We start from the raw sequence: 25,431 nt of genomic DNA on the forward strand, positions 1-25,431 counted from the left end.
CCCGATTTCTCAACTGGTCACTCTGAGATATCAGGTGGGCCACCAGAAATTCTGTTTCCATAAAGATTCCATAACTTTCTAGAAGGGCAGCAAAACTTTGAGACTGGCCTGCGCTAAGAGAAGGCCGTGGGCGTGGTTAAGAGGACAGATTTTGAAATCAGATCTACCTTGGCTCAAATTTTGACCCTTTAACACCTGTGTGATTTGGGGCAAGTTGTTCAGTGTTTCTGGGCGTCAGCTTCCTAGCCTATAAAATAAGGATAAAAACACCTATTTTATAGGTTGGAGAGCTAAGCCATGTAAAAAGCTCAGCGTGGCGTCTGACCATGCCAGATTCACAACGAAAATGGCCACTGTTGGGGCGAAGGAAAAAACTCCACTGTTGCCCTCTGAAGGTTTGCTGAAAATTCGACTCACAAAAGGCAGATTAAGTGGAGAAAGAGCATACAAATTTATTTTATTTTATTAGAGTTAACGTGACATGGGAGCCTTTAGGGTGAAGACCCAACCCCCCAGTGGGGTGTAGAGGCTTATATGTTCTACTTCTTTGTTTTCTCTAACTTGCTTCAGAGGAAGACACCCTTCTTCTCAGGGGAAAGGGAGATGGGGAAGTGTGGATGATTTTAGAGGAGTAATCTTTTTTCCTATAATATGGATTCAGTTAATGAAAACTCAGGGAATGTGCTAAAGGCAATTGTTTTCTTCTTTGGTAGGTGCAGACTTTAGGCAGATAAGGGAGCTTCAGAGAACAGCGTCCTCCTATGCTTTGGGAGAGATGGGTGGGGAAGCAGAGGTCAGAGAGACCTTGAGGCTCCTTTTTCAGTTCAACATGTACAAATGGCCATATTTTGGGGTATTGGTTTCTGAGCCCCAATACCACTCATAGGTGTTTTATTTGGGCATTAATTGTGCCAGTTTTTTTTTAAAAAAAGAAAAGACCTGTTATAATTTGAAAACTGCAGAGAATGAGTACATTTTAGCTAGAAATTTTGATAAATTGGTTGTATTGAATAAGGCTTTCAACCTGTTTTATATATATATATACACACACATATACACACACACACACACATATATATATGTATATATATATACTTTTTTTTTTTTTTTTTTTTTTTTTTTACTGATCAGCACAGGAGTTTTGACCTGCTCAGTTTCCGACCTGGGCTGGTTTACTCCTCCTTAGGCAACCTGGTGGCCCCCCTGCTCCACTTAGTGCAGACACCTAATGGTCACAGTGCACTACAGCCCAAAGCTTCTGGGCTCCAGCACTGTTCCCGCCTCAGCCTCTCCAGCAGCTATGACTGCAGGTGTGCATCCACTGCACCCAGCTATATTCTTATTTTTAATGATCAAAATCATAGAACAAATGTTTACTCTTAAATCCTATTCAGCGATGACCTTGTGTAGTACTTGACATAGAGTTAAGTCATCACAGTGTCTGGTTTTTAGCTCTTGCGCTCTTAGACGACATAAACGCAGACAGTCATGAAAGGGCTGCCCAGCCCACGCTCCCACCTCTGAGCCCTTACATAAGCTCTGCCAGGTTTACCTTCCTGCTCCGGACTGATTTCTCCATAGAGGACCTTGCCTTCTGCTTTGCTGAAAAATCAGAAGCATGAGGCAGGAACTGCCTCAACTTCCTGCTGCCAAATCTCAAGTCTCCTGAATCCAGCTTCCCACTATGCCCTTCCTCTCATCCAGGTGGAGCAGTCCCTCAAGGCCAGCCCCCCCAGACACTTTTACCTCTTTCCTCCTGCCTTCTCAGTACGCTTGCATTAACTCCAGATCACTCTGTATTTTCAACCTCATTTTTTCCCGGATTCTTCCGATTGACATCAGACTATGTTCAAAATTCATTAAAGATAAGAAAGTGAAGATCCTTTTATCCACCACTATTAATGAGGAACAGGTTTGACTGCTATAAAGGCCCCAAATAATCGAATCCACTTAAAAAACTTAAACAAGATGGAAGTTTACTTATTTGTCACATAAGCTGGCAGGGCGGAACCTCAGGGGCAGGGACTTCAGCTCCTTAAGGGTCCTCACTCTGCCATTCCTAGGGGTGGCCTTGTCTCCACAGTTCATGATAACTAGTACTGCTGTAAGCAGCATCGGGAAAGAGGGATGGGGAGATAGAGAGCCCTACCCCATGAGGGTATGACTTCCACTCACCTCCCGACAGGCCAGAATTTAGCAACATGGCCATGCTCAGCTGCAAGGAACGCTGGGGATCAGAGCCATTATTCTGGTACCCAGTTGACATCGTTTGGATATTTGTCCCTGCCCAAATCTCGTGTCGAAATGTAATCCCCAGTGCTGGAGGCGGGACCTGGTGGGAGGTGTGTGGAGCATGGGACGGATCCCTCCTGAGTGGCTTGGATCATCTCCTTGGTAATAAGTGAGCTCACAGTTTAGTTCACACAAGATCTTTTCTTTATAAATCAGTGAACCAATGAAACCTCTTTTGTTTATAAATTACCCAGTCTCAAGTATTTCTTGACAGCAATACAAGAATGCCCTAATATACCAGTTAAACATAGAGGCTCTATTACTGTACCAGGAGTGAGAATAGGTATAGAGTACAGCAAGCAAGTCTGCTCCCACATACCACATCCCCGCCAAGACAGCCCAATCTCTATTTTCTCCTCACCCCAAGTTTTCAAATGAGTTGTCCACACTCATCATCTCTACTTCCTCTCTGTGTTTGTTTTCCACATAGATGAGAATTTGCAAAAGTGTTTTGAAGCAAGGGAGAATGTTTTTTCTCATGTCAGATGGGTAACGTGCTGACATATAACAATGTTTGAGGGAGGCACATCTCACTCATAAGCATGAAAACCCAGTCGTTACACGTAACTGCAAAAGGATCAGAGAGAATATTACACAACTTCATTCTGTGAAGGTGGGACTAAGGGTGGGTTGATCTGCTTAAGAAGACCTGGAAGGTGAGGTCCAGGGAGCTAAGTAAAGCCACGGAAGGAGACGTTGTTGTCCAGGAATGGGCTGAGTCAAGGAGACACAACCAGGAGGCAACCCATGCTGGGGGCTGAGAGAATTGGATCTTGTGTGAAACTGAAGGAAGGAGGAGGGGACACACATGGTGGGAAGAGGGGATCAGACAAGGGTCAGGGAGGCAGATGGGAGGCAGTGAGGGTTCCTTTAAATTCCTGATCTCATGCTTTGTAAATGTGGTGATGGGGGTGCCTTTTCACATGGTACCAACTGTGCTTTCCCAGAATGGGGTAGCTCCTTAAAGGAGACATACAGAGAAGGACGAATTTTTTTTTTTTTTTTTTTTTTTTTTTTTTTTTTTGAGTCAGAGTCTTGCTGTGTCACCCAGGCTGGAATACAATGGCACGACCTCGGCTCACTGCAACCTACACCTCCCGGGTTCAAGTGATTCTCCTCTCTCAGCCTCCCAAGTAGCTGGGATTACAGGCACCCACCACTGTACCCAGTTAATTTTTTTTTTGTATTTTTAGTAGGGACAGGGTTTCACCATGTTGCCCAGGCTGGTCTTGAACTCCTGACCTCAAGTGATCCACCTGCCTTGGTCTCCCAAAGTGCTGGGATTACAGCTGTGAGCCACCGCACCCGGCCAACAAAATTCTTATGTGCATTGATTTTTCTCTACTTAGATCTGTTCATACTTATGGTGTTTATTAGGTAACCCATGCTTGGAGCATTGCAGATGAAACTTATGAAATCTTTGAAAACATAGCCTTTCATATCAATGCAAAGCATACATTAAGATAAATCTGGGGTCCAGGCGTGGTGGCTCACTCCTGTAATCCCAGCACTTTGGGAGGCCGAGGTGGGTGGATCACCTGAGGTCAGGAGATCAAGACCAGCCTGGCTAACAAGGTGAAACCCTGTTTTTACTAAAAATACAAAAAATTAGCCAGGCGTGGTGGTGCATGCCTGTAATACCAACTACTCAGGAGGCTGAGGCAGGAGAATTGCATGAACCCCAGAGGCGGAGGTTGTAGTGAGCCGAGATTGCACCATTACACTCCAGCTAGGGCAACAAGAGCAAAACTCCATCTCAAAAAAAAAAAAAAAAAAAAAGAAGGAAAGAAAGAGAGAGAGAAATCTGGATAATTTCTGAGTCACACTGCCAGGGATCAAATCCTGACTTCTATACGAATTCGCTCTGTGGCTTTGGGCAAGTGACTTCACCCCTCTATTCTTAATTCATAAAGTGGAGATAATAAGAATACATCTAGTTCCAGTAAGGTTGTTGAAACTAACGTAAAACTCAATCCAAATGGGCTTTAACAGGAAAAGGGAAATTACAGGCTTACGTAATTCAAAAGATCTAATGGTAGCCTTCAAGTCTGGTTTGATCAAGGCTCCGGTTCAGTTTCTCTGAGATTTCCTTTGACTTTGATCATAGTAGCAAATTGGGTAGGAACGCAGATTTCCCTTTGCACAGCCTGCCATCTAGGAAAGGATGTTCACACCCAGAATTCCTGGCCGTGCTTCCAAGACTCAGTCTAGCTGGACTGGAATGGTGACCACCCACAGAACCTCACCGTGGGCAGGGTTGATGAGCTGAGCCTAGGACCATACCCCACCCCTGGAGCCAGGTATGGAATTGGCTTCCCTGGAACCTGCTGGACTCCTTTCAGAAGTCAGAGGCTGCTGGGAAGAAGGAAGGGAAAATACAAGCACGGGAAGCAAGCTAGAGGAATTGTTAATGACCACAGGTTCTTAGGCGCCCATGCAATAGAAATCGACAGGAGGCCAAACAAGTTTCCCAGACAAGACTTCATGGGAGCTTGTGCTCCAACACAAGGAAACTAGCCCAGAAGCAAGAGTTCTTGGCTGGCCCCACTTAGGGGAGTGCCTTTCAGTGTCTTAAGGAGGGTGACATGCATAATTCATGAGGTGGGTGAGCTTCACTACATGTGTGGGGTGGAGTGCAGGGTATGCAGGCATGGTAAGGAATCATGCCAAGACATACTGTTGCATGAGCAGAAAACAGCAGATAAGCCCTCCCCTGGGCAGGGATTTTAGTATTATAATGAGGCAAGGGGCAAAGATCATTCTTCTGATCTTATGTGCATGCAGGCTGTGGGATTAACTCCCTTGAGTAAGATTTAGGGTGGATGCTGCTTATCTTAGTTTCTTCAAGGTTGCAAGGTCAGCAGGGATGCGCTGGAGTGATGGTGGTGCAAAGTCTGCTAATTGACAGGTGTGGGAGTTGGGGCCTCATCCCGGTGAGGGCCGAGTCCTGTCCCTATGCTGTGTCACAATCTGCTATATCCATGCACATTGTTTTGACCCAGCACTCCTCCCCCAGCAGTTATGGCCTTCTGGTGTCCTAAGTTAACCGTAAAGAAGCAAACATCGAGCTAGTTTGTCATGGGAAATTTTGACAGACTCAGAAAGAAAAAGGCATTCTAGGTCACAGCAATGCCATGTCTACACTCATTTCCAAGAGCCACATTGTAACCCACATGTGTATTGGTTGTGAAACTCTTAAACTCTTTCTCCAGGGCCAGAGTATGACTTCCGTGGGTCTCCATTTTTGCCTTCGTGGTCCCTTTCTTCTACAAAAAGTACTAAAAACTGTATTTTATTACTAAGTTGATACTGACAGAGTTCAAGACATAGTATCCACAAATATAGCACGCTGGCATTTGAGAAAACAGCAGAAGCAGGAAGGTCACTCTCACCTTCTCCGCACTGTCTCCCTGAAGAGGGCCTTAGAGAATTATCTGACCTTCCTCCGAAGAAAACCTTCATTCCAGAGGTGTCCTTCCTACACCCAAGGAAAGGAATGTCCTTTTCTCTGAAGACACAGGAACACAAAAAAGAATCTAAACAGGCCTTGCTAAATACTTTCCAGTTTAATATCATTAGATCATACTTTTTTATCCTCCAGTCATACTTCTGCATGGCTGTCTATAAAATACACAGTTTTTTCCTGTTCCTTTGGGCCTTCATTTCTGAGTGTTCCCATGTTACATAATTTTTTCTTTTTCTTTTTTCTTTCTTTTTTTTCTTTTTTTTTTTTTTTTGAGAGAGAGACAGGGTCTCACTCTGTCACCCAGGTTGGAGTGCAGTGGCACAATCATAGCTCACTGCAGCCTCAACCTCCTTGGCTCAAGTGATCCTACAGCCTCAGCCTCCAAAGTAGCTGGGACTACAGGTGTGCACCACTGCACCTGGCCAACTTTTAAACTTTTTAGTAGAGACGAGGTCTGGCTATGTTACCTGACTGGCCTTGAACTCCTGGGCTCAAGTGATCCTCCTGCCTTGGCCTCCCAAAGTGCTGGGATTGCAGGCATAAGCCACTTTGCCCAGCCCACATAAAATTTGTATTAAATAAATTTGTGTGCTTTTCTCTTGTTAATCTGTCTTTTATTATAGGTGCCTCAGCCATGAACCTTGTGATGAGTGAGAAGCCTTTCTCCCCTACAGTATGTCTGTATTAACATTATATATTAAAACATTGCCTTCTAGTTAAAAAAAAAAAATTGAAACATTTTCATGAGCCACTAGAAGTATCACGAGCTCTGGGCTCTGCTCCAGCTGTGCCCAATAGATGGTTCCGCCCTGCCTTTATTCCCAATGCACCACAAGAGAAAAGTTTCAATGTGCACCTTGCAGAGAATTTCATCTTCTTTATGTTACCCACGGCATTTTCTGAGCAGCTTTCCTGGAGCTCCGTCTGCCATGTTGCTTATGAAAACCCCAAGTTGTGTAACGCTTACCTGACAAAATGGTAATCCAGATCTCCTTCAGGCTACAGGCAGATGGAGGCCTGCAGAGATGGCCGGAAAATAAGTAGCTGGAGTCCTAAAAGAGTGGAAAGGAAAGTGTTCTGTGCAGTGTTCAGGCACTGAAGCTGTCCTGTTAGTGAATGAGGAAAGAGGAAGAACCCTAAAATGATCCCAATGGCCTGCACACTTTCCTTCCTTCTGTTAAGTTTCTATAATCTTGAGTAGGTTCATCCTTTTATTAAAAAGTTTAATAAGCCAGGCATGGTGGCTCACGCCTGTAATCCCAGAACTTTGGGAGAAGGCGGGTGGATCCTTTGAGCCTAGGAGTTTCAGATCAGCCTGGGCAACAAAGTGAGACCCTCTTAAAAAAAAAAAAAAGAAGAAGAAGAAGCCGGGCGCGGTGGCTCACGCCTGTAATCCCAGCACTTTGGGAGGCCGAGGCGGGCAGATCACGAGGTCAGGAGACCAAAACCATCCTGGCTAACATGGTGAAACCCCGTCTCTACTAAAAATACCAAAAAAAAAAAAAATTGCCAGGCGAGGTGGCGGGCACCTGTAGTCCCAGCTACTTGGGAGGCTGAGGCAGGAAAATGGCGTGAACCCGGGAGGCAGAGTTCGCAGTGAGCCGAGATTGGGCCACTGCACTACAGCCTGGGTGACCAAGTGAGACTCTGTCTCAAAAAAAAAAAAAAAAAAAAAGTTTAACCAGCCTGGGCAGGCTAGGTTATGCTGTGGTAACAAATGACGCCAGACTCTCAGTGCTTAAAACCACAAAGATTTATTTCGCATCCATTCTACATGTCCTTCTTGGGGTGGCTAGGGGCTGGTCTCCATGTCCTCCTCACTCGGAGACCCTAGCGGATGGAGCGGTGCCATCTGGAACCAGGACAGCAGTAGTGGTAGGAAGAAGGAAAATGTGGCAAATTGCAAATTGGTGGGTGAGCCCACCACTGGGAAGCGACCTGTGTCACTTCCACTTGCTTTTCTTTGGCCTCCAACACTGATTCAGAAGGCGGGAAATCAGACGATTCCACCATGCTTCCAGAGGGGCAGAATGAGAATACGCGATGGCCAGCCTCAATGATTGCTGCAATAATTTTCATCTTTTTTTTTCTTTATCCTTTCATTCTTACAAACCTTGCACATGGTGACCAATAGCTCCATTCTAGGGTGAAGGAAACAGCCTGAGTCTCTGATGTGGCTGGGGACAGGAAATGCACCCACCTGACAAGCTGCTGGTGACACCTGGTGGCAGCCCGGAAGCCCCAGACTCCTGAGGGAGGAGCGGTGTCCCTATTCTCCAGCCTCCAGGTGAGAGTTCCCAGCACTGGCCGGGTCTGCTGGGCTGAGCAGGTATCTGGGGGAGAGGACTGAGGAGTATGAAGGCCAAGGGCTCCCTGGGAGGGAAGAGAAGCTTTCTCCAGAGACGTTCACAGGGCGTGGGATCTTTAGTAGTAAAAGGAATGCAACCTGGCTTCTTGCTCCCAGCAGGTGAAGCCAGACATATTGTGACGTGCGGCAATCTAAATGACAAAATACCTTATGGACACGGTTGGGAAGTACAGATATTGACATTACATCATGTCCATTACATAAACTAAGTGAAAAAAGGTAGATACAAAAATTAGACTACAACGGACAGTTTGAAAAGAACGGGGTGTGTGTGTGTGGAGCAGATGTGAATCAGTCCACAAACTATATGAGCAAGACGTATTTGATTCCTTTATTTCCTTTTAATCAATTTAGTCCTGCCTCTGAGCTCTCATTCATCCCGATGAAAATTTGTCCCCAGTTATTTTTAGGGTTTCTCACTGCCATGGTTGTGGTGGGGTCTCTCGTCCATAGCTGCAAAACACCGGCATTGTCCTGTGATTTTTGAGTCCACTGATACAGCCTTCTTCCACTCCACACAGTCCCCGGAAGCCCCGCATCTGGCTGGGGTACATGAATCAACCTTGGTGGGCCCGGAGACTCGATTCCTCAGAGGCACGCTCTGCAGATGTCACCCCTGAAGTCTTGCCACCCACCCCGCCCATTCTCACCTTTCCTTTCTCCCTTCTTCCCTAACTCTCTCCCACGTGCCCCTCAGGACACATACTCTTGAATGAGTTTAAGTTTTTCGAGAGGAATTAGTACATCAGCCTTGCTGAAATAATCAAATAAGGGGATACCAGCAACATGGAAACCAGAAACTGGAAAATTCCCCCACTGGAACTCTTAGAAATGCTGAGCTTTCAAGAAATAAACAGGAAAAGGAAAAGAAGCCACCAGGTACCGAGTCCAGAGCTAAGACTTTATCCTGCTTAGGGATACAAGAAGCACTGGTGAGTAATGACACAGGTAGGCCAGGGGGTAAATCTTGAAAAACATTATTTCTAAAACTAATTTTGCATATATACAAATGAGATGGGACTAAAATACTGGATAACAATAATATGTAAGTTGGGAGAATAATGGCCTGGTTCAATATTTTAATGCCATTGAATCATTTAGGAGAGGAATAAAGACGTTAATTCACTTTATATTTCATAATATCAAATATGCATGTTCAAAACTTAGGATAATTATTAAAATAATAAACATTGGCTGGGTGCGGTGGCTCACGCCTGTAATCATAGCACTTTGGGAGGCCGAGGCAGGCAGATCACTCCAGGCCAGGAGTTCGAGACCAGCCTGGACAACATGGTGAAACCCTGACTCTACTAAAAACAAACAAACAAACAAAAAAAAAAAACTACAAAAATTAGCCAAGTGTGGTGATGCGTGCCCATAGTCCCAGCTACTCAGGAGGCTGAAGCACGAAAATTGCTTAAACCTAGGAAGCGGAGGTTGCAGTGAGCTGAGATCGCACCATTACACTCCAGCCTGGGCAACAGAGCAAGTCTTTGTCTCAAAGTAATAATAATAATAATAAACATTGAGTGTACCTCTTCTACAGGGAAAGGAGCTTAAATAAAGCTGGATTTCCATCTGAAAAGGGAGATGGAGGGAAAATATGGGCAATAACATATGAAGTAAGAGTCAGAAAAAAATCTGTACATATAAATAGATGTATATGGAATCACCTCATAATGTTACAGTGGTTATTTATGGAGAGTGAGGTTGCAGGTGAGTTTTATTTTCGACCCCACCTCTGGTACTCACGACCTTTGTGTGGCATTCTCCCACACTGTAACAGGGCGAGTTTGGGTGACCTAAAGAATACAGCAGAAGTGAAGGTTTGTCACTCCCCACTGAAGCTATAAAGGGCTGTGGTTTCCGTCTTGGACACTGTCTCTCTTGCTTTTTCTCTCACATCATTTATTCTTAAGGGAAATTTTGTCCTGAGAAGTCCTATAGAGGGGCCCAGCCCTGGCCTCCTGCCAACAGCCACATGAGTGAGCTTAGAACCAGATCCTAGCAGACCATTGGTGCCATCCATCTGTAGTCCCAGCTAGTTGGGAGGCTGCGGCTAGAGGATTACTTGAGCCCAAGAGTTCAAGGCAGCCGTGAGCTATGATCACAATGCTGAAAAAGCAGCAGATCCTGCAATCTGCCAAGCCTTCACATGAGAATAGCCCTGACAACATCTGGTCTGCAACCTCCTGACAGTCCCTGAGTCAGAACGACCGGGCATATTTCAGACGAAACCATAAAAGGGGAAGGAAAGAAAGAACCACCCGGCTGAGCTGCTCTCAGTGATTGTGAGATAACAGATGTTTGATATTTTAAGCTGCTAGGTTTTGGAGATAACCTGTTACATAGCAACAAATAACCAACACAGTATTTTCCCCGCAATTTTCAACTTCTATATAATGTACATACATTGCCTTACAACCAGAAAAAAATGTTTTAAAGATCAAGTAAATCCTTCATTCCAGTGTGATACAGGACAACCTGTTCAGTTGTCTGATTACCATCACTGCTTTGCACATCTGTACCCACTGAAGTCCATGTGGTAAGACACCAGCTACACACCAGGGAGGCCTGAAGAGGGTTTGGTCTTAACTTGGTTTTGCCAGAGACCTTGGTGTTGCAAAACATCCCATAAAAAGGGATGATTCTTTTCATGTGTTGCAGGTCTTGCAAATGTAGCTAAAAATTAGTTAATTCCCTCAGGAAATTGGATAACTTTTAAACTTGGTTAACTGCCTCAAATGTCATATAAAATAATAAATACCATATGACTATTACCAATAGCTACACTTTGTTTATAGAGGATTTTCTTTTTCCTTTTTTTTTTTTTTTTTTTTTTTAGAGACAAGGTCTCCTTCTGTCACCCAGGCTGGAGTGCAGTGGTGCAATCATGGCTCACTGCAACCTCAACCTCCCCAGCTCAAATGATCCTCCCAGCTCAGCTTTTTGGGCACCTAGAACTACAGGCACGTGCCACCACACCCAGCTTGGATTTCACAAAATTGGAAACATTTTACTTTTGAAGGTCAGTGGGCCTAGAACAAAATGTGGCATGGTAAGAGAATGCTGTCCTTGAACCTGAAGCCTTCCCTCTGCCAGGAACAGCTCTGTGGCTCTGCAACAAGTCACTTTGCCTCTCTGGTCAGTTTCCTCAGATGTAAAACAGTAGTGTTGAATATACTATCTCTAAGGACTCCAAAAATTTGTTACCCTATAATCTTGCTTTAACCTACCATGGTATTTTGGCTCTTGAATGACAAGCCTGAGCCCCCACTCATGATGGACGTTGCACGATCCAGTATGGAGGACACTACATGCATGTGGCTATTTAAATTCAAATTAACTTAAATGAACTAAAATTAAAATTTATTTCTCTGTTGCAGTAGCCACGATTCAGGTGCCCCATAGCACCTGCAGCCTGTGACAATGTATAACACAGCGCAGAGTTAGAGCACTTCCACTATCACAGAAAGTTCTACTGGACAGCTGCTCTAGGGCCTCACCTCTCCAAGTGTGGTCCACGAACCAGCAGCACCACATCATCTGGGAGCCCTTAGAAATAAAAGTAGACTCTCAGGTCGGGCACGGTGTCTCATGTCTGTAATCCCAGCACTTTGGGAGGCTGAGGCAGGCGGATCACCTGAGGTCAAGAGTTCAAGACCAGCCTGGTCAACATGGTGAAACCCGTCTCTACTAAAAATACAAAAATTAGCCAGTCGTGGTGGCAGGTGCCTGTAGTCTCAGCTACTTGGGAGACTGAGGCAGGAGAATCGCCTGAATTCAGGAGGCAGTGAGCTGAGACTGTGCCATTGCACTCCAGCCAGGGCAACAAGAGTGAAACTCTGTCAAAAAGAAAGAAGAAAGAAAGAAAGAGAAAGAAGGAAAGAAAGAAAGAAAGAAAGAAAGAAAGAAAGAAAGAAAGAAAGAAAGAAAGAAAGAAAGAAAGAAAGAAAGAAAGAAAGAAAGAAAGAAAGAAAGAAAGAGAAAGAAAGAAAGAGAGAGAGAGAGAAAGAAAGAAAGAAAGAAAGAAAGAAAGAAAGAGAAAGAAAGAAAGAAAGAAAGAAAGAAAGAAAAGAAAAGAAAAGAAGGAAAGAAGGAAAGAAAGAAAGAAAGAAAGAAAGAAAGAAAGAAAGAAAGAAAGAAAGAAAGAAAGAAAGAAAGAAAGAGAAAGAAAGAAAAGAGAAAAGAAAAGAGAAATGTAGACTCACAGGCCCTACCCCAGCTCAGCTGAATCAGAATCTGGATTTTAACAAGATCCCCAGTGCCTCCTGCAGGTGTGAGTTTGAAAAGCCCTGCTATAGGCAATGTTCTCCACTGAGCAGGTGACTGGAAGGACAGAGTGGTGGTTAGAGGTGTGTCCTCGGCTGGATGCAGTGGTTCATGCCTGCAATCCCAGCACTTTGGGAGGCAGAGGATGGAGGATCACTCGAGCCCAGGAGTTCGAGACCAACCTGGGCAACATGGGAGACCTCGTCTTTACAAAAAAAAATAAACAAAATTAGCTGGGCATGGTAGTGCATGCCTGTGGTCCCAGCTATTTGGGAGGCAGGAGGATTGCTTGAGTCTGGGAGGTCAAGGATGCAGTAAGCCAAGATCATGCCACTGCACTCCAGCCTGGCCAACAGAGTAAGACCCTGTCTCAAAAAAAAAAAAAAATGTGGCCTCTGTGGCCACACTCTGTGGATGTGTAGCCCGGCTATCTCTTAGCTGTGCAACCTTAGGCAAATGTCTTAACCCTTCTGGGCCCCAGTTTCCTTATTCGGAAAATAGTATCCATCTCATGGGAAACTCTGAGGCCATAACAATATAAAACAATTATCACAGTGCCTCTCTAACACACAGTAAGTGCTCTTTAAATGACAGTTTTGTTATTTTGGGGTTCTGTGAGGTTTCAGGTTTCTGCCAGCCCCAAGCCTTGAGATCCAATGCAGACAACAGGCCAAGAGCGGCTCTTCTTTCTGCCACAGGGTGGCGCTGTGTCACAACGTCCTTTCCTCTCCCGCAGACTTCGAGCTGGCTCCCCGGCAGGAAACCAGAATTTGAGATTTCCGCCGTCTCTGTTTCCGATTACTAAGCACGACCGGGCAGCCTGGACACCGATCCAAGTATTCATCTGGCAGATAATAGGAAAACAGGCCTCAGCTTTGTATCCAGTTGGAATACGAAAGTAAGGGTCGAACCAAGAGTTCAATAAGGACTGTGTGAAAGTGGTCGTGGAAGCCAGAGACTCCTGATGGAGGGCTGGGGGCAGGGACGTTTCGGATTTTCTAGATCAGCTGTGCAAAGACTTGTGTTCCTTGTCCCACGTGTGCAAACTACAGCCCTTTGCTGGCCAAGCATATGGGTGTATGTAGGGGGGTGTGTATGGGAGGTGTGGGTGTGAGACGGAGAGAGAGAAGATTTTTAATTTTTTGAAACACAGTCTCACTCTGTTGCTCAGGCTGGAGTGCGGTGGTGCAATCACAGCTCACTGCAGCCTCAACCTCCCTGGCTCAAGCAATCCTCCCATCTTAGCCTCCTGAGTAATGGGCCAAAGGCGTATGCCACCATGCCCGGCTAATTTTTTATTTTGGGTAGAGATGGGAGTCTCCCTAAACTCCTGGGCTCAAGGGATCCTCCTATCTCAGTCTCCCAAAGTGCTGGGATTACAGGTATGACCCACTGTGCCTGGCTGGGATTTTTTAAAGGAGTCAATTTCTAAAGTTTCTCAAACTCGAGCCTACATCATTGTCACCTGGGGGGCTTGATTGCTGGGCCCTAGTCTCAGTATTTTCAATTCAGTGGGAGGTCTGGCCTGAATAATTTGCATTCCAAACAAGTTCCCAGGTGATGCTGAGGCTTCTGATCCAGGGACCGCCCTTAACTACGCTAAACTGAAAAGCTCACCTGGACCAAATTAGATACTCCTAGTTCAAGAGAAGGACATGGCTCCAGAGGAAATTCCTTTAACCCCCCACCCATGGTGACACCCTCAGCACTCTCAGGAACCTCTTAAGGCCCCCTTGGGCCATGTCAGGGGACTTGTCAGCCCAAAACCCCATGTGGACAGGAAAGGTGGCTGCAGGGCCAGGAGCCAGGTCATTCCCGAGTTATACTCCCCCTTTCCCTCCAGGCTCTTAATTCATAACTCTTGCTCTGTCCTGAGAAGGTTGATTAAGACCCTCAAAACCCTGCTTAGTCCCACTTTTGGCACCAAACCTGCAGAGAGCACCCTTTTTGCCTGATGCCACCAGTCCAAAGCAGAGTCATTTCCCCTAGAAATAGGAGGAAACAGCAGAGGTCTGGATGATTCTGATGGGGGCGTTGGACATTTCAGAGGGAGGGTAGACAACTCAGATGGGACCCCCACTGGTTGATATGGGCTGATTGGAACACTCATGACCAGAGAGAGAGTCCTGGGAGCGAGCCTTGGTCCTCCTCTGAGTTCCTCAGGTACCAGGGCCTCTGCATGTATGGCACTGATCACATACTGCCTGGTCATGAGTCGTGAGCTTTGCCATTCTTTCAAAAAGAGTATGTGACCCACTCAGGATGTGCCAGGCTCAGCACCAAGCTTGAATGGGAGCCTACATCCTCACAATGGGGAAAACATGCAGATGTCGAAGCACATCTCACATATGTGTAGTGGGCCTGTGTATGCAGCTGCCAGGCTCTGGGCCATCTTTGAGTTCCCCTAAAACCTGGTTTTAGGTCCAAGGTTTAGGTCCAAGCAGTGCAGTGAGGCCCATTGGTGGGCCATGAGATGAGTAAGGGAGGCCAGAAGCTAATGTTTTAAGTCTAAATAGTTTTAAGGAATAGCTATCTTTTTAAGGTTGAGATGAAGATGAAATAAATTTGATAAAAGTAAGATGAGTTGCTTTAGAGAACAATAATAGGCTATAGGGTCAGTGCTTCTCTGAAGTTTGGGAAACACTGGCCCACAGAATTCACACATGCAAAAGTGTGGGTGAGTAGCAGAGACTTCACTGGAGACTTCATGGTAGAAATTGAGGAGGGGTCTTCATGTAGCACAGCCCCCATCCCACACAGCCACAGGATCCCACAGGAGTCATTTTCGTTCTTCCCAAGTCCATTCATGGCCACACAGTCACTGGATCTTTCTGTGTTTTTGTTTTGAGACAGGGTCTTACTTGTTGCCCAGGCTGGAGTGTAGTCATGCTGTCTCGGCTCACTACAGCCTTAACCTCCCTGGGCTCAGGTGATCCTCCCACCTCAGCCTCCCAAGTAGCTGAGAACACAGGCATGCACCACCATGCCTGGCTAATTTTTTGTATAGACGGGGTTTTGCCATGTTGCCCAGGCTGCTCTCAAACTCTTGAGCTCAAGCCATCCTCCCCCCTCAGCCTCCCAAAGTGCTGAGATTACAGGTGTGAGCCACTGTGCCCAGCCCACTGGGTCTTTTCTTCTCTTTTTTTTTTTTTTTTTTTTGAGACAGAGTCTTGCTCTGTTGCCCAGGCTAGAGTGCAGTGGCACAATCTCAGCTCACTGCAAGCTCCAACTCCCGGGTTAAAGAGATTCTCCTGATTCTCCTGCCTCAGCCTCCCAAGCAGCTGGGACTACAGGTGCCTGCCACCACGACCGGCTAATTTTTTGTATTTTTAGTAGAGACGGGGTTTCACTGTATTAGCCAGGATGGTCTCGATTTGACCTCATGATCCTCCCGCCTTGGCTTCCGAAAGTGCTTGGATTACAGGCATGAGCCACCGCGCCCCACCTGGGTCTTTTTTTTGTCTGTGTTTCTGCCACTTGGGTCCAGATTCCTGGCTCCAAACAAGGGCCAGACCCTACATCACCAACTTCAGTTCTTTCCCTTTATTATGAAGAAGATTCAGCTGTCTCCCAAATTCCACCCCAAACTCTGGAACTGGGGAAAGCTTATCCATTTTTTTAAAAATGCTTTATTAATGAAGATAGTAATGCAAAATGGTGCAACTACTTTGAAAACAGTTATGCAGTTTCTTAAAATGATAAACATACACCCACTGATAACTCAGCCATTCTACTCCTAGGTATTTACTGTATTCACCCAAGATGATATATGCCCACAGAAAGACTTGTACAATGATGTTCATAACAGCTTTCTTAGCAATGGCTGAAAACTGAAAACAACCCAAATGTCCACCAGCAAGTGAATGGATAAACAAATTGAGCTGTTTCTAGTCGATGAAATACTCTCAGAAATTAAAAAGGAATGAACTATTGGTAATTCAATGATATGGATGAATTGCAGAACAACTACACTGAGTGAAAGCAGCAAGACAAAAGGAATACATACTGTATTATTCCATTCAGATAGCATTCTAGAAAGTGGGCCAGGTGTGGTGGCGTGCACCTGTGGCCCCAGCTACTTGAGAGGCCAAAGTAGGAGAATCACTTGAGCCCAGGAGGCAGAGGCTGCAGTAAGCCGAGATCGTGCCACTGCACTCCAGCCTGGGTGACAGAGGGAGACTCTGTCTCTGAAAAAATACGAAATAAAAATAAAGGAAAAAGTGTAAGGGCCCTTTCCACAGACACAGCACAGCCTTAATCCTGCTCCCCAGAGCCGACTACTGTTAGCAATTTACTGAGCAACCTCTCAGGTTATTTCTTATGAATACACATGAATTTATAGAGATTTTATTTTTACAGAAACAGGATTATACCGTACATATGGTTCTGCAACTGCTTTTTTATGAAATGATGTGAGGGCCTTGGAGAAATAAAGTTTAACTCCAATGTACACTTTGACATGATTATGCTCTCCCCTTGCCACAGGCCTTGGGAGAAATTAGACTAAGCCAAATCAGGTAGCCACTCTTGAGAAAAGTGTACAGCTAGGCTGGACGTGGTGGCTCACACCTGTAATCCCAGCACCTTGGGAGGCTGAGGCAGGAGGATCACTTGAGCCCAGGAGTTCAAGACCATCCTGGGAAATAGAGTGAGATTCCATCTCTCGCTAAAGAATTAAAATTACTAAAAATTTAAAAATTAGTTTTAATTTTTTTAATTAAAATTACTAAAAATTAATTTTAAAAATTTTACTAAAATTAAAAATTACTACTAAAAATTAAAAAATTAGCCAGGTATGGTGGTGAGCACCTGTGGTCCCAGCTACTCAGGAGGCTGAGGTGGGAGGATCACTGAGTCCAGGTGTTCAGGGCTGCACTGAGCCATGTTCATGCCGCTGTACTCCAACTTGGGTGACAGAGAAAGACCTTGTCTTAAAAAAAAAATATATATATATATATATATAAAAGAAAGAAAAATGCATAGCTAAATACTGACTCCAGGATCACTGACTCCAAGAGTTCAAGGCTGCACTGAGCCATATTCATGCCACTGCACTCCAACCTAGCTGACAGAGAAAGACCCTGTCTCAAAAAATAAATACAAAAAAGAAAAGAAAAATGCATAGCTAAATACCCATCTCCTGTTTCATTAGATTCTCCCTAGGGACGCTAGTGGATCTGCTGCAGAGAGGGAGACACAAACCTCCCCCTGGACTTGGGGCTGTGGGAATGTCTTTGGGAAAGCCGTCAGCAGGGGCTGACTGTGGTCAGGGTGAGCAGAGCCGATGCCAGTTTTGCAAGGTGAGAAAGTAAGTTTTTATTAACACAGGAGAATGTTTCAAGTCTGTTCTCTGGAAACCTAAGATGTACTTACTGTGCCTTCACACAGAGTCTAGGTCATGTTCTTGTTATCCTTGGGAGTTGGTGGTGTGGTGTGGACAGGGACCGGGCTCTGAAGGGCGGCAAAATGGGTTGGAATCCCAGCTCTCACCCTTGCCAGCTGGGTGACCTCGGGCACGTCACATGACCTTCCCCATTGGCATCCACTGGCTTGTGGAGGTTCATGCTGTAGTCGTATGTGCGGTGCCTGGTAATTCGTAGCCACCAGCAGCCCCTAGGAAGCTAATTTTACTGGTCTCCTATTATCATTACTTCCTATTGAGGTCATTGACCTCAGGTCTAAGAAAGATTAGATCCCTCTCTTGGTGGCTTCCTTGAGTGACTACTAAACAGGTTTTGCCAACAGCCTTCCCCTCCCGCAAAGGCAACTGGCGCCCCCTCTCAACTCTTTCCAGGTCAGCAGCAGCAAATAGCTAAAACTTGCTGTGAAATCTTGGCTCGCATGGCCCGTATTGATTTTGTTCTCGAAGCCTTTCAAGTAGCCGCTCCCCTGTGATTTCCCTGCAATGCCCTTACAAAACCCAGCAGCTTCCCCAGACAGCTACTGGAGATACATGTGCTTCTGGAAAGCAACCGGGACCCCTGGGCCACTAGAACCAGTCCTGTCTTTATCTCGAAGCCCCAAGGTCTGAGAGCTCAGCATGTTTACCATGTCATTTAGTGGCTACCCAGGTAATGGGTGAGGAGCATGGGCAGGAGGCTCCTGCCTCATCACCTTCCTCTCAACCATCCACTCACAGATATTGATCACGTCCTGCTACATGCAAGGGAACCACACACAATGCTCCCAGGACCTTTGACGTCCCAGTGCTACTTGTTGGCTAGGGTAGTGGTAAACAAAGGAAAGGCAACCTTAGCTGAGTCCCTGCCTCCATTCTTGCCAAAATTTAAACCAGGTCAATTCTTCCGGCCTAGTGCACCCTTTAACTTTGTTGCTGAACTGTTTGCTAGTCCTGGTGGCTCAGCGAGGACTGGGGAAGGTAGGTGGCCTGGCTGAGACCCTGCAGCTCAGTTCCTGCCACGGACTCAGCACTAGCCAGGTGTGTGGCCTTCAGACAACTCACTTACCTCTCAGTGCTGTTTTCACATATCATTTTCTAAGTTTTGTGGAAATAAGACCACAGGCCAAAATGTCACACTAAACTAACAGAGAAATATCTTCCGGAAGTTTCTGCAGCAGCCCACACACTAGTGGTGATGGTGAGTGGATGCTCCCTTGTAAACCAGGTGCTTGTGAGGTAAGAGCTGCCTATGTCTAGAGGGGTTTTTTGTTTTTTGTGAGACAGGGTCCCTCTGTCGCCCAGGCTGGAGTGCAGTAGCACAATCTTAGCTCACTGCAACCTCTGCCTCCTGGGTTCAAACGATTCTCCCGCCTCAGCCTCCTGAGTAGCTGGGATAACAGGCACGTGCCACCACACCCAGCCAATTTTTGTGTTTTTAGTAGATACAGAGTTTCACCATATTGGTCAGGCTGGTCTCTAACTCCCGACCTCAGGTTATCTGCCCGCCTTGGCCTCCCAAAGTGCTGGGATTATAGGTGTGAGCCACCATGCCTGGCCTCTAGAAGGGATCTAACACAGATAGTTGGAACAAAAAGGTATTTCCATCCTCCAAGGACCCGTCTAGACATGAAGGCCAACTATGAGAGGAGATATTCAGAAGAGATGGGTCATCCTGGGGGTCAGACCCATGGGTGGGGATGGGGAAGAAGAGGTGACAATTCTTAGTAACCTACATACAACTGCTGCTGGCTGAGTCAGGCAGAAAAGGAACTTAGTGAGAGGATACTGGGTGGCCACACAATGGTGGGAAGACAGAACTGTGTCTGCAAAATGGGGAAGAAGGAGGGAGGTCATGGGACCAGAGCCCACGTCACACCCCTGGAGGTAGCTTGTTATGGTATCACGGGGTCTGGATGAGGTGACTGCCCCTGTTGGCCGCTGTTAAAGTAGATCACCACCAACCTGAAGTCTGAGGTGAGTGCCTCCAACCAGCCAAGCCCCAACCACAAGGGAAGCTTTGAGAGAGTGTGCCTTACCTCAGCAGGAGTCTTTGCCTACCACAAAGTGGACTTTGCCTCTGACCATGTTGAATGGGGTGGTCCCAAACTCAGGAAGTGGGGTCAAGGCTGGGTGGCCAAAAATTCAACAAACGTCCCAGAGTGGAAGGCCAACTGATCAGTCTCCAAAACTGTGCTTACTGATGAGAAGTGGAAGCTATTCATGGGGCAACTGGGGGCTCCAACCCACAGTAACAGGTCTCCAGGAGGCAGCAACAGGGGCTCTCAGAGGAAGCCTCATCTCGTGACTCTCCATTGGGAACAGTGTTGGCAATGTCTGAAAACATTCTGGGTTGTCACATCTTGGGGGAGGGGTGCTACTGGCATCCAGTGGGTAGAGGCCAATGGTGCTGCTAAACATTCTGCAATGCCTGGGATTGCCATATGATCCCAGTGAATAATTATCCCACTAAAATGTCACCAGTGCTGAGGCTGAGAATCCCTGATTTATTCAGAGGTCCTCACAGGTCAGCTCATCAGGCTTGTCTGCAGAGAGGACAACAGCCTGGACATGCGGCCTGAATTTTTGGGGAGACCCATTCTTGTAGCAGGCACAGGAGAAATGAACTGTGTTTGGAAAGGGCAAGGCAGGAACCCCATCCTAAGTGCCCCGAGCTTCTGGGCAGGTTATGATGACTGAGATTCAGAAACAAGAACTGCATAGATATTTGCTTACAACCTGAACTAGCATTCAAGATGCTGGAACAGGCAGATACTAGGGATGCAGCATGAAGGCCCAAGAGTCTGTGGTTGGCTGGGACCAGAGATGGAATGCTGTGGTGGTATGGTTTGACTCTGTGTCCCCACCCAAATCTCATCTCGAATTGCAATCCCCACGTGTTGTGGGCGGGGCCTAGTGGGAGTCCGCCCCCATGATTCAATAACCAGTCTCAAGTAGTTCTTCATAGCAGTGCAAGAATAAACTAATACAGAAAATTGGAACTGGGAGTCAGGCACTGCTATAGAAATACCTGAAAATGAGGAAGTGACTTTGGAATTGGGTAACAGGCAAAGGTTAGAACAGTTTGGAGGATTCAGGAGACAGGAAGATGTGGGAAAGTTTGAAACTTCCTAGAAACTTGTTGAGTGGTTTTGACCAAAATGCTGATAGTGATATGGACAACAAAGTCCAGGCTGAGGTGATCTCAGATGGAGATGAGAAATTTACTGGGAACTGGAATAAAGGTCACTCTTACTATGCTTTAGCAAAGAGACTGGTGGCATTTTGCCCCTACCCTAGAGATCTGTGGCACTTTCAGTTTGGAAGTGATGATTTATGATATCTGGTGCAACAAATTCCTAAGCAGTAAAGCATTCAAGATGTGACCTGGCTGCTTCTAAAAGTGTATGCTCATATGCATAGAGAAAGAGATGGTTTGAAATTGAAACTTACATTTAAAAGTGAAGCAGAGCATAAAAGTTTGGAAAATTTGCAGCCTGACCATACAGTAGAAAAGAAAAATTTCATTTTCTGGGGAGAAATTCAAGCCAGCTACAGAAATTTGCGTAAGAGGAGCCAAATTAATTGCCAAGACAATGGGGAAAATGTCGCCAGGGCATGTCAGAGACTTCACAGCAGCCCCTTGTATCACAGGCCCAGAGGCCTAGGAGGAAAAAATGGTTTCACGGGCCAGGCCCAGGGCCCAGCTGCTCTGTGCACCTTTGGTACATGGCACATGGAAGCCCACCTCTTACATCAGCATGGCCTGGATGTGAGACATGGAGTCAAAGAAGATTATTTTGGAGCTTTAAGATTTAATCAGCTGGGCACAGTGGCCCACACCTCTAATCCCAGCATTTTGGGAGTCCAAGATGGTGGATCACTTGAGCTCACAAGTTCGAGACCAGCCTGGGCAGCATGGCAAAACCCTGTCTCTATTTAAAAAAAAAAAATTAGCTGGGTGTGGTGGTGTGTACCTGTGGTCCAAGCTACTTGGGAGGCTGAGGTAGGAGAATGGCTTGAGCCCTGGAGGTGGAGGCTGTGAGCCAAGATTGTGCCACTGTACCCCAGCATAGGTGATGGAGCCAGACCTTGTCTTGCAAAAAAAAAAAAGAAGATTTAATGACTGTCCTGATGGGTTTCAAAGTTGCATGGGGCCTACAGCCCCTTTGTTTTGGTCAATTTCTCCCATTTGGAAGGAGCACATTTACCCAATGCCTGTACCCCTCTTTTATCTTGGAAGTAGCTAACTTGTTTTTTATTTTACAGTCTCATAGGCGGATAGGACTGGCCTTGTCTCTGATGAGACTTTGGACTTGGACTTTTGAGTTAATGCTGGAATGAGTTAAGACTTTGGGTTAATGAGTTAAGACTGTTAGGAAGGCCTGGTTGGTTTTGAAATGTGAGAAGGATATGAGATTTGGGAGGGGCCAGGGGCAGAATGATGTGGTTTAACTCTGTGTCCCCACCCAAATCTCACGTTGAATTGTAACCCCCAGTGTTGGGGGAAAGAACTGGTGGGAGGTGATTGAATCATAGGGGCAGTTTCCCCCTTGCTGTTCTTGTGATGGTGTGTGAGTTCTCATGAGATCTGATGGTTTAAAAATGCATGGCACTACCCTTCGTGCTCACTCTCTCTCTCTCCCTCTCTCTCCTGCTCTGCCATGGTAAGATGTACCTACTTCCCTTTCACCTTCCACCATGATTGTAAATTTCCTGAGGCCTTCCAGCCATGCTTCCTGTCAAACCTGTGGAACTGTGAGTTGATAAACCTCTTTTCTTCATAAATTACCCAGCCTCAGGTAGTTCTTTATGGCAGTGTGAGAATGGACTAATACATGTGGCTTCAGCTCTGGGGAGGAGAGGCAAAAGGGGTGAGGAGCCAGGAACTGCTGGTTTCCAGTCAGACCTTAAGGCTAACCACAGTTTAGTCCTTGGGTCCAGCCTCCTCAGTTGGGTTGTCATCTCCTTAGTCACGTGATAGTGGGTGGGACAAGGGGACAGACAAATCAAGATCTCAAGGGAGGCAGAAATTTGTATAACTGGGAAGCAAGACAAATGTCCTACTTGTTTTCATAATGCAATGGGCTGAAATTAAAGCTTTGCACAATATTCTTGGTTGGTGGGGTTTTTTTTTTTTTAATTTTCATAGAGATGAGGTCTCACTATGTTGCCCAGGCTGGTCTCGAATTCCTGGGCTCAAGCAATCCTCCTGCCTTGACCTCCCAAAACTCTGGAATTATAGGCATGAGCCACCCCAACCAGCCCAGGATATTGTTTAAAAAGTATCAACAAGCCTGATATAAACAATGTATCCAAGTTCTGTCTGATTCCATAGACCCCCCAGATGGTGCTAATTTTCCATGTTGGTAAAATGCTTTAACTTTTGCAAAACACTTTCAGGGCTCTTAGCATCTCAGCAACCCTGTGAGGTGGCTATTAACAATCCCATTTGACAGGCAAGGAAACTGAGGCTTGAAAAGTCCAGGCAGCTCACCCACAGCCACAGTGCTAGCTAGTGCCTCAACTCTTCCGTGCCTTTCTTCTTCTATAGGAAACATTTATGTCAGTTCCAAGGGGCATTTGAAAACTCCTGACCCCAAGTGATCCACCAACCTCAGTCTCCCAAAGTGCTGGGATTACAGGCGTAAGCCACCACGCCTGGCCTCTGTATACATTCCTTTCCCGCCACTACCCCCCAGAAACAGGGTCTTGCTCTGTTGCCCAGGGTCTGGATACAGTGGCACAATCATAGCTCACTGCAGCCTCACACTCCTGAGCCGCCACACCTGGCTATTTCTTATATTTAGTTATTTGTTATAGTTATTCCACTTGTCTGATCACCCTACGCCTTCTGGCTTTTAGGTTTTTAATTCTTTAGGGAAATCTGGTACTATTTCCTAGTGAAACACTCCATACATCTTAGGGGATTCTAGCCCAAGATTAGGAAGGAAAAATGGTAGATAGGGGATTGCTGCTGGAGAAAAGTCTTACTGACAGCAGCAAGAAATGACAGTTATTAGTCTGACAGTGAGAGAGGCACTGTGACCTGGGCGCTTTTCCTTTTTTGCTGCTTTACATTGTGGTGAGCCTGCTGTCTTCTTCTTGGCTGCCATCTCCCACTTGGGTTTGGCACAATTTCCCCTTTGGGAAAAACAATGTCTTAGCAGCCGTCTACTTACAATTTCGCTCACATGGTCAGGAGCTCATTGGAGGCTGCTGTTCTCTGGGAAATGCCCTCTTCAGCAGGCTTGATGAACGTGGGGAGAAAGCCTCAGGAATTGGCTTCCCTTTAAGGAATATGGACTGTCCTTCTCTTTTACTAACTTGGTGCTAATTGCCATTGTGAACCTTTGCTTGTTTCATTTTATTATCTTTTTGAGATATATTTCTTTTTAGTCCCAGGCTTATAGTTAAACAAGTGTGTAATTATTGTTTGGAATTCTTAATAATCCACTCAACCCTGCTCAAGAGGCAAATATTTTAGCACTGGAAAATATTTATATGTGTCTTCATGGTTTCTTATTCTGGATGCAACTATAAAATAATAAACCACAACAAATATCTTCCAAAAAGCAATTATACATGTATTCATATCAGATCCCTTTAAGCTATTTCACTAGTCTGGAGGTGTCTAAGCGTTATGGTGGCATGCATTTCCTATCCAAGTCACCTGGGTTCCCTTTTTGCAGCTAACATTTCTAAGAGCTGAGACTCTTAATCTGCAAAAGTCAGTTTGTAATAGCTTTCTTGAAGCACAACTGGCATACAACAAACTACATATATTTGAGTATGAATTGCAATTCAACATGTTTTGACATATTTATATGCCAGTGAAACCATCACCACAATCAAGATAACGTATCTATCACCCCAGAAAGTTTTCTCAAGCCGATTTGTAATTTCTCACTCCTGCCCTTTTTCACCTTCCCCTCCTTGCTTCCCAGGCAATAACTGTGCCTACTGTCACCATAAATGAGTTTGCATTTTCTAGAATTTTATATAAATGAAATTAAGCCATATGTCCTATTTTTCCTAGCTTCATTCACTTAGTATAACTGTGTGATTCATCCATGTTGTGTTGTATCGATAGTTCATTCCTTTTTGTTATTGAGGACTATGTCCACTGTATGAATACAATGCAATTTGTTTATCCTTCCATGTCCCTGTTAAGGGACAGTTGGCTTGTTTCCAGCTTGGGGGCCATTATAGATAATGCTGCTGTGAAAATTTGTGTACAAATCTTTGTGTGGACCTATGCTTTCTCGTCTTTTGGGTAAATACCTAGGAGTGGAATAGTTGGATCTTATGGTAGGTGTTTATCTAGCATATTAAGAAAGTGCCAAAAAATGAAAAAGAAAAAAGAAACAGTAAACTGTTTTTCAAATGGTTTCCATTCCCACTAGCAGTGTATGAGAGTTTTAGTTTCTTCACATTCTTGCCAAAATTTGGGATGATCAGTCTTTTTAACCTTAGACATTGTAATATACGCATAGTGGTATGTTGTGGTTTTAATTTGCATTTCCCTTATGACTAATGATATTGAGCATCATCTTTGGTGAAATGTTGAATTAAATCTTAACAAAAGTAAAATTTTGCACAGTTCGGTGTCCTGTGTATTTGTCAAACATCACA

The 25,431-nt window shown here is 45.5% G+C and overlaps 1 long non-coding RNA gene and 1 other non-coding gene across 4 annotated transcripts in view; both read right to left on the minus strand.

Annotated features, from left to right (window-relative positions):
• Window positions 1-1,126: 1,126 nt before the first annotated feature.
• Window positions 1,127-25,431, minus strand: part of LOC105465160 (uncharacterized) — a 53,533-nt gene continuing 29,228 nt past the window's right edge. For all 3 annotated transcript variants that reach the window (XR_011611826.1, XR_011611825.1, XR_011611824.1), the window contains exons 7-8: window positions 6,726-6,810; window positions 1,127-5,800 (exon numbers count right to left, since the gene is read on the minus strand). This is a non-coding gene — a long non-coding RNA (uncharacterized lncRNA). The remainder of the gene's footprint in view (window positions 5,801-6,725; window positions 6,811-25,431) is intronic.
• LOC112423745 (small nucleolar RNA U13) lies at window positions 2,772-2,871 on the minus strand. The gene has a single exon (XR_003014305.1). It is a non-coding gene; the product is annotated as a small nucleolar RNA U13 (small nucleolar RNA).

The sequence above is a fragment of the Macaca nemestrina genome, chromosome 13, assembly GCF_043159975.1.
Source record: "Macaca nemestrina isolate mMacNem1 chromosome 13, mMacNem.hap1, whole genome shotgun sequence".
NCBI lineage: Eukaryota > Metazoa > Chordata > Mammalia > Primates > Cercopithecidae > Macaca > Macaca nemestrina.